This window comes from Lemur catta, chromosome 1, assembly GCF_020740605.2.
Source record: "Lemur catta isolate mLemCat1 chromosome 1, mLemCat1.pri, whole genome shotgun sequence".
Lineage (NCBI taxonomy): Eukaryota > Metazoa > Chordata > Mammalia > Primates > Lemuridae > Lemur > Lemur catta.
Genome location: NC_059128.1, coordinates 84,351,526 through 84,365,741, shown reverse-complemented (window position 1 = coordinate 84,365,741; position 14,216 = coordinate 84,351,526). Strand labels below are relative to the sequence as shown.

General features: G+C 41.2%; 1 protein-coding gene across 3 annotated transcripts in view; it reads right to left on the bottom strand.

The window, feature by feature from the left end:
• MAPK6 (mitogen-activated protein kinase 6) overlaps nucleotides 1-7,709 on the bottom strand; it is a 31,269-nt gene extending 23,560 nt beyond the window's left edge. The window contains exon 1 of one of the 3 annotated variants that reach the window (XM_045529371.1): nucleotides 7,537-7,709. The gene's annotated coding sequence lies outside the window, so the exon portion shown is untranslated. Of the gene's footprint in view, nucleotides 1-6,893; nucleotides 7,114-7,528 lie in introns of those variants that run through there. The other 2 variants (XM_045529392.1, XM_045529381.1) reach the window with 2 other exon arrangements.
• Between the last annotated feature and the right edge of the window lie 6,507 nt (nucleotides 7,710-14,216).

Below are 14,216 nucleotides of genomic sequence, written 5' to 3'. Positions count from 1 at the left end.
GTAACTGGGAAATGGCCATCTGAGGAGCTGAAACCTGAATGATGAGAAGGTACCAGCATTGCTAAGAGATGAGAGAAGGGCATTCCAAACAGAGGAAACAACAAATACAATAACCTAAGGCAGGATAGAACCTGTACTTTGGAGGAAAAGAAAACATATAGCCACAGCATCCAGAGGAAAGGGAGTGGAAAATGAAGTGAAGATGATATAGGAACACATGAGGCAGGATTCAGAATTTTACAACAGAGAGCAACATAGTTGCTATGAAAACATAGTAAAACTATGAAAGGATTTTAAGCAGGCAATCAACATGATTTCATTTTCATTTTTGACAGATGATTCTAGCCACTGGGAGGAGAATGGACTGAAAAAATAGCTGAGTGAAAGCAAAGACCAATGAAGGGCTATTTCAGTAGGCTAGGTGAAATGACAGTGGCTTAGACTAAGGTGGTAGAAATGAAGATTTAAAATAGATCATTGAATAGACAGATTCAAATGACATTTTGGAGACCAAGAGAACTTGATGATGGACTAGCTATGGGAATAAGGGAAAGACAAGATTCAAAGATAACTCCTAAGGTGCTGTTTGCTGAGATGGGGAAGACTGGGAGAAGAACATATGGGAGAAAGAGTTCTATTTTGGAACAATAGATCTATTTAGACAATTGCCTATTATTTACCTAAGAGGTAACGTCATGAAGATTGTTGGATGATGTGTCTAGAACTCAGGCAAGAACTGTAAACCAGAAACACAAATTTGGGAATTATCCACACATAGATGGTGTTTAAAACAATGAGTTGAATGAGACTACCTAGGAAAAGAAGTTAGAAAAAGTAGGGGAGGGGGGAGCCCAGGAATAAATCCTGGGATATGCCAATACTTAGAGGCAGGCAGAAGAGAGAAGCCTGTTAAAAAAAAAAAAAGTATGACAAAGTGTGAGGTGGGATGAAAAAAAGAACATAGGTCTCATAAACTAAGAGAAGCAGGTGAATGGGTGGGCAGAAAACAGTGGTGAACTATATCGAATGCTGCTACAAGATCCTGTAAGATGAATTCAGTAAATGGAAACCACTTGTAACCTTAACTAGAGCAGTTTCAGTGGCAAGATGGTGATGAAAGCCAGTATGGAATAGGCTGAAAGCAAAGGAAAGTGGAGAGAGCACACAAAGATAGCTCTTGAAAATCTGCTTGGAAGAGAACCAGAAATGAAGCTGTAGCTAGAGGACAAAAATCTGGAATAATGGGAGGGTTTAAAAAGAAGGAAGCCTCACTGAGAGGAGCAGTGCTTTCTGCGATAATATTGATGGTCTGTATTTGCACTGCCCAATATGGTAGTCATTAGCCACATGTGACTACTGAATAACTTAAAAAATGAGGAACTCAATTTTTTAAAAATTAATTTTTATGTAAATAGCCACGTGTGGCTAGTAGCTACCATATTAGATAGTACAGCTCTAGAGGACATTTATATCCTAATAAAGATGATCAAGAAAGGGAAAAATTTATGATGCAGGCAAGAACGAGGTTCTTAAGAAGTCAAGAGAAGGAATTCAGAGCACAAGGGGAGGAATCTACACAGAATACAACATGGCTGAAGCAAGGCACGAAATTACAGTAACTAGTAGAGACCAATTTTTTATTTATTTATTTATTACAAAATCAGAGTATGTATTAAGCCTAGTTGGAATCTTAAGCATAAGACTAAATTACAAAAGGCTACAAAATCCAAGCAGGCAGTGAAGGTAACTCCTATCTACTGCGTATCTACTATGTGCCAGGCATTTTCTAAGTGACAAATTATTTCTGTTACTGTTAACCACAACCTTGTAAGTCTTCTATTACAAACAAGAGCACTGATGCTCCAAGAGGTAAAGCAACTTCATGAAATCACACATATAATAAATGCCAGGAATTGGACATAGGCTCATCTGACTCTAGGATTAGAATCTTCTCACTGTATAAGGTGGCAGGTTAAGAACCATTAAGTTTCTGCACCTGGAAATAACACAGCAAATCAATCTGGAAGCTATCAACAAGTGCCAACAAGCCTAGAGGCACTAGGCCAGAGGCAAGAACTATCCAACCTTATCCACAAGATAATTAAGGAAAACTTATTTAACAGCCACTTTTCAAAAATCCAAGTGAAAATACCTTTATCAAGACAAATAGGAAGAAATACACATTCTTACAACATAGATTATCTGCTTTATTGAACATGGATGTATCAATTAGAAAATCAGCACTGTTTTATAAAAAATACTAGTAGCTGAGCATATTAGAAAAACACAAGTCAAAAACCTACCATCTCTCCAATTTGTATATGAAGAGGTTAAAATTATTAAACTGAGTCTAATCAGTTATTAAATTACAGGTTAAGATTTTAAATTTAGGCCAGGTGTGGTTGCTCACACCTGCAATCCTAGCACTTTGGGAGGCCAAGGTAGAAGGATCACTTGAGCCCAGGGGATCAGCCTGGGCAAGACCCCTCTACAAAAGACAAAAAAAAAATTAGCTTAGCATGGTGGTGCGCGAGCCTGTAGTCCCAGCTTCTCAGGAGGCTGAAGCAGGAGGACTGTTTGAGCCCAGGAATCAGAGGCTGCAGTGAACTTGATGACGTGACTGCACTATAGACAACAACAAGACCATGTCTCAAAAAAAATAAATAAAAAAGATTTTAAATTTAGTGTGGGCAAAGATCATCAAGATCTGTGCTGTCCAATATGGTAACTACTACCTACATACAGCTATTTAAATAGAAATTAATTAAATCAAAAATTCCTCAGGTGCCCTAGTCACTTGTCAAGTACTCAATAGTCACACATGGCTAGTGGCTACTTCATGGATAGCATAAAATAGAACACATCCATCATCACAGAAGGTTCTACTGGATAGTGATTAGACCCTCCATTTTCCATTTGACTTTTTTCAGAAGGATCAGGGGAAAAGAGCAAATCAGAAAACTTGGGTTTTCCAGATCAGTCACTAACCAGCTGAGCAACCATGCATGTATCACTTAGCAATGCTTCCTGAACTGAATGTGCATTTGAACCACCTGAGAATCTTGTTAAAATGTAGATTCTAATTCAGTAGGTCTGAAATGATGTCAAGATTCTGAACCTCTAACAAGTTCCCAGATGATACTACTAACACTGTTGGTCCTGGAATCACACTTTCAGTACCAAGGTTTTAGACCTCTCCAGGCCTTGGTTTCCTTAGCTGTCAAATGATGTACCTGGGTTAAGATAATGTCCATGACATCTATCAAACACTAACATTTTATAGTTCTGTGGCTATACAGAATTAAACGCACATAGATTTCCACTCTGCAGAGGCAGACTTCCATGAAGAAAATCCTAGAATTCTAACAATTTTTGTGATACTGCTTTTTTCTGATAAAAAAAATTTTTAATGAAAATCAATGAGAAAATGTGATTTGCTACATAAACATCCCATCGCTGTATAACTGTTTAGAAATGGATTTAGAAGGCTGATATATATGAAAGACAAACCTTTTAACCCTCTGTCAGAGGGGCACACTATATTTTACATGCAGGGGAAAAACCAATGCTGGAGTCAGCCCACACCACTGTTACCTTAAAAGCATCAGCTCCACATGAAAACAACTCCCTGGAAAAAGCCATTAACTGATGTAACATTATTGTTTTTGTAAAGTTTCAAAACTTTGCTCAGTAAAAAAACTGAGCAAAATTCTCATACCACAGGGAGGTTAGCAGTAATGTAACAGCCCACAAAACAGGCAGGAGGAGCTGATGAGGGCAGCCAACAATGCCACAGAGAATTCACTTCTGAGGCATCTTCTAACAGGGACCTTAGGGTAACACAAGGTTCAAACGGGCAATGCAAACAAAGAACTGGATATCAGTGGTGAGAAGGATCAGCATTTCATAAAGCAATACTTTGGAGAAAGAAGACAGGCTAAGATATCTAGTTTGTTTTTAAATTCTGAACTACGCACAACAGCTAATTACCTATATTCTAAAACAATTAACACTGGAAATACATGTTAAACCTCTAAGTAACGGATGCTTTGAAAATCTTCAATACTTTTATATTTGTTTTTTTCCTTTAGTAGGAAATATTTTTAAAGTTTGGATTAAATTTTATTAAAATTCCTCTAATATAAATCATGCAATACTCTTCTAAAATATCTCCAAACATTTAATTCACATTAACAATACACTTTACTGCCCATAAAACTCCTGGAAAAAATCTCTTTGAGGCTGGAGCCGGTAATCCCAGCTACTCCAGAGGCTGAGGCCTGAGGAATGCTTGAGCTCAGGAGCTCCAGGCAGCAGTGAGCTATATGATCCCACCACTGCACTCCAGCCTGGCCGACAGACTGAGACCTCATCTCTTTTAAAAAAAAAAAAAAAGGCCAGGCGCAGTGGCTCCCGCCTGTAATCCTAGCACTCTGGGAGGCTGAGGCAGGCGGATCGTTTGAGCTCAGGAGTTCAAGACCAGCCTGAGCAAGAGCGAGACCCCATCTCTACTAAAAATAGAAAGAAATTAGCCAAACAACTAAAATAGATACAAAAAAATTAGCCAGGCATGGTGGTGCATGCCTGTAGTCCCAGCTACTCGGGAGGCTGAGGCAGAAGGATCACCTGAGCCCAGGAGTTTGAGGTTGCTGTGAGCTAGGCTGACCCATGGCACTCTAGCCCGGGGAACAGAGTGAGACTCTGTCTCAAAAAAAAAAAAAAAAAAAAAAAGTGCATGTGTGTGCATGGGGCGGGGGCCTGAAAAAATAAACAGTATACAGAGAAAAACTGGAGGATGGGGATGGGAAGGGTTCTCTCTCCCCCCTCATTTTTAAAACAAATTGCCATTTTCAATCTTTTTCCCCCCTCAATCTTATTTTAAGCCAATTTGCTAAATGTTGGCTGTTTTAAAATCACTCAAAATATCTATCTTATTACCAAGGTTCAATTTAAAGTATATCTGGAACTCTACATTCAGTTTATCTTTTAAAAAAATTATGAAAAACAGTGCTTACAACAATACTTATTTCAAGTTGTCCTTATTAAAACAGAAAATTCATATAGATCACCAGGAAGTACGATACATAATCAGAGTGAAATGTTCATGTTCAGAGCTATGTCTAATTAAATATTAACCTGTTGGTACCTTCACAAAACTTATTTAAACCAAAAATTTCTAAATGTTATAAAGATAACTTTTACATAACCAATAAAAATATAAGGTCAATTTCTGCCATGACCATAAAAGAACTGCCCTTTTTAAATAACCTATAACAAATCTCTTTCAATAGTAGCCAAAAAACTGCTAGTTACCAAACATTTAATTTCAGCAACTGACCAGGAATTGATTTTACCTTTCAACAAATGTTACACAATTCCACCTGTAGGGTACATAGCCTTTTAGGACGCAATTTAAGAAGCCATTATGTTTTTTAGAGAAACTGCTGTTGCTTTTCAGAGAAAAGAGAGGGGAGAATTATAACGTGGACAGAGACATTTTAGCCTATCATTTTAAAAAAAATACAGTGTATATAAAAAAAGCCACGTAGCAATCCGTGGGCAGGATGAGTCATCACCTAACTCAAAACTCACAGCAGCACTTCTAAGCTTCCTCCTACCCGACCCCATCCCCTCAGCAAAGTACCCTGAGTCAGCAAACCTTTCTATTTTGTCAGTTATGATTCTCACGATGCTTAAATGAACTTATGTAAAACGCTGCAACGCTTTCAGTGCTAACACTTGCCATTAGAATGTGTGCTTTTTCTATTGTAAAATTAACTGATCTTCAAATCACTTTTCTCTAGAGTCTTGTTTAATCACAAACAGTAGCCAGACTATTAAGCCTCTTTTGTAAATAGCTGAACTCCAAAATACCCTCATACACAAAGTTTTTCTTTTTTTTACAGTTCTCCGTTTTCCAGAGTTTTCTTCTGAACAGTAATATCTAGGTGATAAAATATATTCTGCTCAAATCCAGCATATTTCCTACATGACTGCAATTACTGAATTTAGGATTACTGAATAAGTAGTTTTACAAGTTTAACAAGGCAATTCTTACTAAATGATGTAACATACATGTGAAAAGACTTTACACTCCTTGGCATATCGCAAGCACTTCATAAACATGTTTGAACAACTACTGGCTAAAGACATCTGAAGTTTCTTCCACCCAATTCAAAACTGTTTTTCACACATTAAAATCTGACATTGCTAAGAAGAAACTCTAGAAGCAGGCACTTCCATTTCTAGGCCAGGCCCTGTTTGGACCCTACATTCTTGTAGTCAGATCATTCTTTCCATCTCAGTTTCCCAACGTTAAAGAGAGAGAATATGTCCAGTAAGAACTCTAAGAAGGTAAGAGTTAGAAGGCTAGAAGAATCAATGATCAGAAAATTACTCTGAAGCTGTGCGCTTCATTTTATGGGGTGTTAAGTTTTCCCCCTGACAAATCATCTGTATCCTTTAAAAAGTTGATACTAACTTAAGGGCATTTTTAGCAATGAAAAGGAATTATGCTGCTAATACAGTAGGCTTCTAATTCCAACTCACCAGTTTCCTTCACTGAACCTTTTCCAATGAGCAAGCAAAGGAAAAAATAAAACAGGAAAGGAATCAAAAAGCTCCTACTACTGCACCGAGCTCCCTGCCCTGCCAACACCTGAACCGGCTGAGCCCTACACTAGCCAAGGAACAAAAGGCGACCAAAACACCTTTACCCCAACACAACTCACAAGTCTGATTAAAATGCACAGCCAAGTGAGGACGCCCTTTTTAGTGAATTGACAAAGTTTTCATTTGGGCACTTTTACAGACCTCCACTTAACGTCAGGAAAAAAAGCTAAGGAAAGGCGGGAGGGGGGTTAGAAATGCCGTCTCAAACGAGTTTTCAGTACCTCATTTACGTCTAGACTCAAAACTTGGGCGGACTTCAGGGCTCTCCGACGAGTGGGGTGAGCGGTGCGCGCTACGCCACTGAGACTGCCCGGCCGGAGTCAGCTGAGGCCGAGTCACCCGTGTGGGATGGGGGAGGAGACGCGGGAGCATTTCGTAAGGCAGCGTGCCAGGAAGGCGAGACTCCGCGCCACCTCATGCTACCCTGGCCACCGCCCCTCGCCCGCCAGCAGGCCGGCCGGCCCTCCAGTCCGGCTGGGCTTCGAACGCGCGGAGCCGGGCGCGGGCAGCGGTGCCGCAGCCGGCGTGCGGGGCGCCGGAGCGGGCGCGGCCCGGCTCGGAGACCGGCGAGGGGCGTGCCGGGTGGGAGGGGCGCGCCGGCCGCTCCGCCAGCCCCACGCGGGGACCCCGGCCCGCAGCCCGCCGACCGGCGCAGGGACCAGACGGCCAGGCCCGAGCGGGCGGGCCGGCGGGCGGGCAGGGGGCGGGCGGGAGACGGAACAAAAGCGCCTTTGTTGAGCGGCAGCCGCCGGAGGGTCACACACAATGGAGGAGGGAGCCGGCTCCGCCGCCGCCGGGCCCGCCGCGGCGCCCTCCCGAGCCGCCCTGCCGGCGCGCCCCGCACACGCACACGCACACACTCACGGGACTTCTCCGACTCATCGAGGGAGTGCGGGGCCCGCGGACAGTCCCCACTGTCGGCTCAGGTCTCCGGCTGTGCTGGCGGCAGCGGCGTCTCCGAGGCTCTCGCTTTGCCGCAGTCGCCGCCATGTAACCCCGACCCGCGAGAGAGGGCGAGCGAGAGGGGGCGGGGCTTCTCCCGGCCACGCCCCCCACGTCACAGGCTCACTCCACGGGTTCCCCCGCCCCCGCCAGCCCCGCGCGTCTGCACGCGCCGGAATTTCCAACGCCCGTGACTGGGCTCCGCGCGCCGCGTGGGTGGCCGGAGAGGCACGCGGGCTTATCCCCCGCCGCCGGTGGGCTATTTCCTGTGGGCCGTCTCTGCTCTACTGCCTGCCCCAGCACTAGGGCTCAAAGTGACCAAACTCCGTGGGAGCGTTTACTAAGCACCTACTACGTGCAAGGCACTAGGCAAGCCGAGAGAAATATGGGCCTCCCCACCAGGAAGGCTGGACCTCAAGATGGATCGGCTGGAAGGCGACAGCCGAAGTGCAAGGCAAACGCATTAGAGGCCAAGTGCTAAGAAGGTCATTAATTCTGCCACAGGGTATGGAGGAAGGCTATTAGGGGAGGTCGCCATGGGTGGCCTTTCAGCGAGATCCCGGAGGAGCCCATACAAGGAGGGGCGGGGGGACTACCAGGCTTGTTGCAGCAACTGGGACTAGGCCAACGTGACCGAATTTGGGAAGGGGTGTACGTGGGAAAGGTAAGTTGGTGCTTTCTTGGGCCTACTTCTTGGCTAAAAGCAAACTTAACGTTACTTATTAGGGCTTGTTGAGTCCAAGGAGGCTCTGCAGTGTTTATGTGAAATTTAAGTCTGAAATTAGAGACTGCAGGTCAGCATGTTTTTTCAAATCACCATCCCAGTGAGAACCAGACATCGTTATTATGTGCATCTTCACTTCACAGATCACATGGTAACTTGAAGTTAAGTGGTTGGGATGAGCTTGAATGTTTTATATTTTATATATTTAAAACAAACATCATCTGAGCCCCAGGTGTGAGGAGGTGGTGAGTGGATAAAATCAAGAGAAAGGGGAGGATTTTTCCAACCACAAGATTTCCAACTTCTGGATGCAGCCCCTTTGCAACAAGAGCTCCTTACCTATGACCACTATTCAGCTCTACTGCCCTGCTCTAGGCTCCCCTCAGACTCCTAGGGCATCTTTCCTCTCACTCTGGGAACTCTTCCCCCTCTCCCTTCTATTAATGTTTGATCAACTGGAGAAGGGGAAGAATAAATAACAAGCACTGTGCTTTCCCTCAAGGAGCATATAATGTAGTGTTACTGCTGACTTCCAGTAAAGACCACCAAAAGAACCCACTGATCATGCAAAGCCAAGTTTATTGCTTATAGCAGTAAGGGAGACCACTAAGTTGACAGTATTTTTGTAGCATCTAAAAAGAGGGAGGTCAAGGATGGAATGATTATAAGATTTGGGAGATCTGGTTTAAGATCTCTCTTTCAATGAGGAAGCCTCATTGGGATTGAGCTAAATTTGTTATATAATAGTTTGGGTGGGTGGGCAGAGGAGGGGCAGAGTTTTGAAGCAAGCATAGAAGAGTAAATAGTTGTTAAGCCCAATAGAATAACCTGATTGAGGAAAGGACTATCTACCTGATGAAGTTAGGTCAGTCAGTAATGTTTTGTTCAGATAAATAGATTTTGAGGAAGTTCCTGAAACCACAATAAAGTTATTTGTAACTTCATCTTCTTAGGCAAGAAGTTCTTGGAATTAAAAATCATATTTATGCAAACAGTTGAATTGTAAAGTCATGTGAATGTAGTGTGTCTTAGTTCTTAATCCTATTGTGTAGCTATAGTTTTCAGTTCTCAGTATTTTTTCAAACTGCAGAGATAACCCATTAGTGAGTAGTGAAATGATTTTAGTGGATTATGACCCATATTTTTTTCATAATGAAATACAGCATAGGCCAGGTGCAGTGGCTCACCTGCAGTCCTAGCACTCTCAGAGGCCGAGGCAGGAGGACTGTTTGAGCTCAGGAGTTCGAGACCAGCGTGAGCAAGAGTGAGACCCTGTCTCTACTAAAAATAGAAAGAAATTAGCTGGACAACTAAAAATATATAGAAAAATTAGCCAGGCATGGTGGCGCATGCCTGGAGTCCCAGCTACTCTGGAGGCTGAGGCAGAAGGATTGCCAGAGCCCAGGAGTTTGAGGTTGCTGTGAGCTAGGCTGATGCCATGGCACTCTAGCCCTGGCAACAGAGTCAGACTCTGTCTCAAAAAAAAAAAAAAAAAAAAAAAGAGCATAAAATTAAATAAGAGAGCATCACCCATAATAAAGGGTAAACATTGTTTTATGAAACTTTTGGTTATGTACCACATTTCAACAAATCTAAAATGTCATCAGTTATGAGACATCATTATTTTATGTACTATTAAGAAAACAAATCCTATCAAAATATAATACCTCATTGCTGCATTCTAATTTCAAAGATATTAAAATGGAGGAAGTACTTCTTAAAATTAATGAAATATAAGGATTATATAAATGTGTCTACTGGATCACAATGTAAAATTTACTGTATTTCTATTTACTGCTTACTATTGTGAGCTATGCTATTGCTAAAAGAGTTTGAAAGCCACTCTTGTGGTGGAATAATGCAGGAGAGAAAAGGTAAGTACAGCATGAAGTACTGCTTCTTCCTAAGCAGAGGTGCAAATTACCTGCTCTTGTTGGACTGTAATGGAAGGAACAATTGACGAGGACTGGGCACATCAGGAAACGTTCAACTGGAAGAGAAAGGATTTGAGATGGGTTTGATTCCATCAGGTAGAATCTGGAAAAAGACATTCCCAGATGAAAAAGCAGAATGTACAAAGGCATGAGCATGCAGGATACACTTTGGAAAATGGGAGAAGTCTGACAGGCCTGGGAAAATGAAAACAAGTTTAGCACCAGATTGAGAAGGCCTTGATTGCAATGCCAAAATTTTAGGATTTTATGCTAAAGGCAGTAGGAGAGGAATTTAGAGGATACAACTAATATTTTAGAATACAACATTAGCATTAATGGGAAGGGTAGATTAGATAAGCAAGAAAAGATTGGAGACCTGGAAAGGGTAGGAGAATCCATTGTTTTTCTGCCCTGCATCCAATTGACTATTCTGGTAACAACACTCTAATGTCCTTTAAGGAGCCTCCCTTTCCTAAGTCAGAATTCTTTCTGTCACAAGTGACAGAAAAGCCAAACCAAACTCTGGCTCATGAGAGAGAGGGAAAATGTATGTAGGTGTTTGTAGCATCTCCAGTGGGTGAGGAAAGGGGATGAATAATACAGGAAATATTCTTGGGGCAGAGTAACATGGACTTGGTGACTGCTTGGATGACTAAGGGGTAAGTCTCGTCACTCAGTTGCTCCCACTTCACCTCTTGGAGTTTAAATTCTCACTTTAGGATATTTGTTTTATCTTTTTCCAATTAGATTGCCCTATGAAGGTAAACTGCCAAATATCATGATTTTCAAAATGGAGGGAAACATTTTAGCAATATAGACTACTAAGCTTATTACCAATCCCTGGAAAATTTCTTATAGAAATCATTGAATACAGTGTGTTAGGGAAAACGTAGCAGGTCATTATGAATTCTTTTCAAGTAAGTCATTACAAAGAAATACCACTTCCTTTCTTAATAGGAATATTATGTTACTACACTGGGATATTGGCCATTTCAGGAAGGCAAGACAACTTTGTGGATAAGATGGAGAGATGTGGGTTTAGATTATTATAGAGAAAGGTTGATTCAAAGAGTGCATGATAATAACCTTAAGAGAGTTCTCAAGAAAAGCAATACAGATTGTTCCCCCTTTGTCCAGTCCTGAGTAATATTTTTATTATTTTAAGATACTGATTAAATTTAAGGAAGATACAAAAAAATGGATCAGAGAGTGGTAAATTACAGAATAATTATTCAAAATCACCTCTGTGGATTGTAATGACTCTTTGTAAAAAGGTGACATTTGATTACAATAAATATAAAAATACAGTATCTTTGTTCAGAAAAAAATCATTTGAAAAGGGCCAGGATTTGGGAGTCTTGGCTTGACCTGATAATATAACAATAAGTTATGGATATTCATGCAATGTGAGCAGCCACAAAAAAAAAAAAGTGCCGAATGTAACAGAATGTGTTAATAGAAAATGGTGTCCAAGTCACAGGGGCTACCAGACCTGTGCTATTCAGCTCAGGTGTTCAAATATAGAATACCACGTGAAAAAAGCTACCACACATTAACAAATTAGAATTCCTTAGGAGACATCCAGAAAGGGCGCAGGAATCATGTTCTTTAAAGAAAAGATGTGAGAATTGAGTTTGCTTAACCTGTAAAAGAGATTTGCTAAAGGGTTGTTGTGCAGAGGAGAAAACAGATTTATTCCATGTTGCTCTGGAGTTCAGATCTAAAATCATCAGGAGAGCTATTACGGTGAGGAAGATTTTGGCACAGCATAGGAAAGGACTGTTTTGGATATTGGAACTGAGGCATGGTGGACAGGACTTCCTGGTGAAATGAGCTGTACATCACTGGAAAGCATTCAATCAGAAAACAATGGCCACCTGTCACGGATGCTATAAAAAGAACTGCTGAGGAAAGGAGGGGCCTGGAGGGAGGTGACAACTTCCATGGTCTCCAACTTGAAGCTTCTTTGTGTGTGTTTATAATCTTAATTTAAAATGACTGCTTTCCTAGACATAGTTTCTAGAGGAACACATTGTAACTTGATTTGTAAACAAAACAACTTTCCACTGAAGAAATTCATTGCCAAGTATAGTTCATTCTCACAGTGGATTCTCATTATTGGTGATACTTATGTTCTATAAAGTCACCGTAATCTACAAACCTTTGGTCACAACATTTTCATCAACCAATGAATACATAACTGTTTTATGTGTGTTTCTGTTTTAAAACACCTTATTTAATAGTTATTATTGATTCATTAACATTGAATTTACGACCTATAACTCATGCCTGACGGAAGCTTATCTAACACATGTATTTTCTCTGTAAGGCACATCACAGCTTTCTTGTCCTTAGGAACTCCAGACAGTACTTTAGCAATACATTTGAGGGCCCTTTAAACAGCAAAATCACCAACAAAAAGCAAAATGTGTTCTGGCTAGGCAGGATGGAGCACACCTGCAGTCCCAGCTACTCAGGAGACTAAGGTGGGGTCACGTGAGCCCATGAGTTTTAAGTTCAGCCTGAACAATATAGCAAGACCCCCATCTCTAAAAAAAGAAAAAGTGAAAAATGTGACACTAAATAGACCACGGAAAGGATACTTGCTTACAGCATGAGAGTTGAAACACGGCACAATGTCAGTTTGTTCAACCGCAGCTGACAACGTTTATGTAGGGTGACTCAAATATTTTGCCACCCTATGTATGTTCGAATATCACTGCAAAAGCCTGAGTATTTGGGGTTACAAATAAATTTTAGCAATAGGCAAATTTGCAAACACAGAATTTGTGAATAATGAGGATTGGCTGTAGTTAAAAACTATGGATAGAATGTTTTCAGTCAAAACTCATCAAAGCTCTATGTAAAGTTTGATGAGAGATCATGTGAATGCTTTTTTGACGTGGGAGACTAGCTGCAAATGGAAACCAGGGGGTCTCACATTTAACTGGGTGAGGCAACAAGAGCTTATCTGTCAGGAGAATGGCAATAGCTATTGTTTATCAAGTTCCTATCAAGTGGCCTGTTTCAGATAAACCCTTTATAAACATATCCTTTTCTCAGGCTATGACAAATGGAATTTCATAGAAAAACTGTAAAAAAATTACTTAAAATTTTTTAGACAAAACTTGGCTTTCCTGGTAGTAAAATCAATTTCTGAAACAAAACTATATACTTTTTGAATAATGGTTATATAATTAAACTCTTAAAATGTACTGGGACATACTACTGGGATGACTTCATAAAAGCAATAATTAACCCAAGGATATCCTCCCTTTCATTTATTTACCTTGGGAGTCAGTATTTTCTATAAGCAGGACAAAATTTGTAGAAATGGTAGAATTAAACTAGTAATACAAAAGTTATAGCCTCCCCCTATCCTCCACCTCCAATACACACAAACTTCATAAGAGAAGCTCAGAGATAGTGTAACTTTCTGGCTTCAGGGGAATTTAGTCCAAAGGTTTCCTTATTTGCACTCTGTCCTTCCTTCTCCTATTTTGAGAGACCCAATAGCTTGTGAACAGATGCTCCTAATTTCTGGAGATAGTCCCTGTTTTTGAAACTTGAACCTCTTGAGACCACAAAGCCTTCTGTAACTATCCTCAGTTTCTGAGAACAACCTGGGCCTCTGTCACATGACCACTGTAAATAAAGAGAAAGGATAGACATGATGTTCCTCAGCCCATGCACAGGGAATGATAAATATTTGGAATTATGGAGACAGAGCAGCTTTCACTACACAAGGTCATGTCCCTCCCCTTTGTACCTAAGCAGTCAGGCTATCCTGTCATCTGGGGGAGAAGGTAAGCGCTACCTGACTCTAAACTTGTGCTGAAGATTTGTCTGTACTGGTCATTCTGCGTGCCCCAGTGAACAATTAGTATACAATAGGGTAAATGTATTAGATCTGCCTTCCACAATCCTGCCTCTCACACTTTATT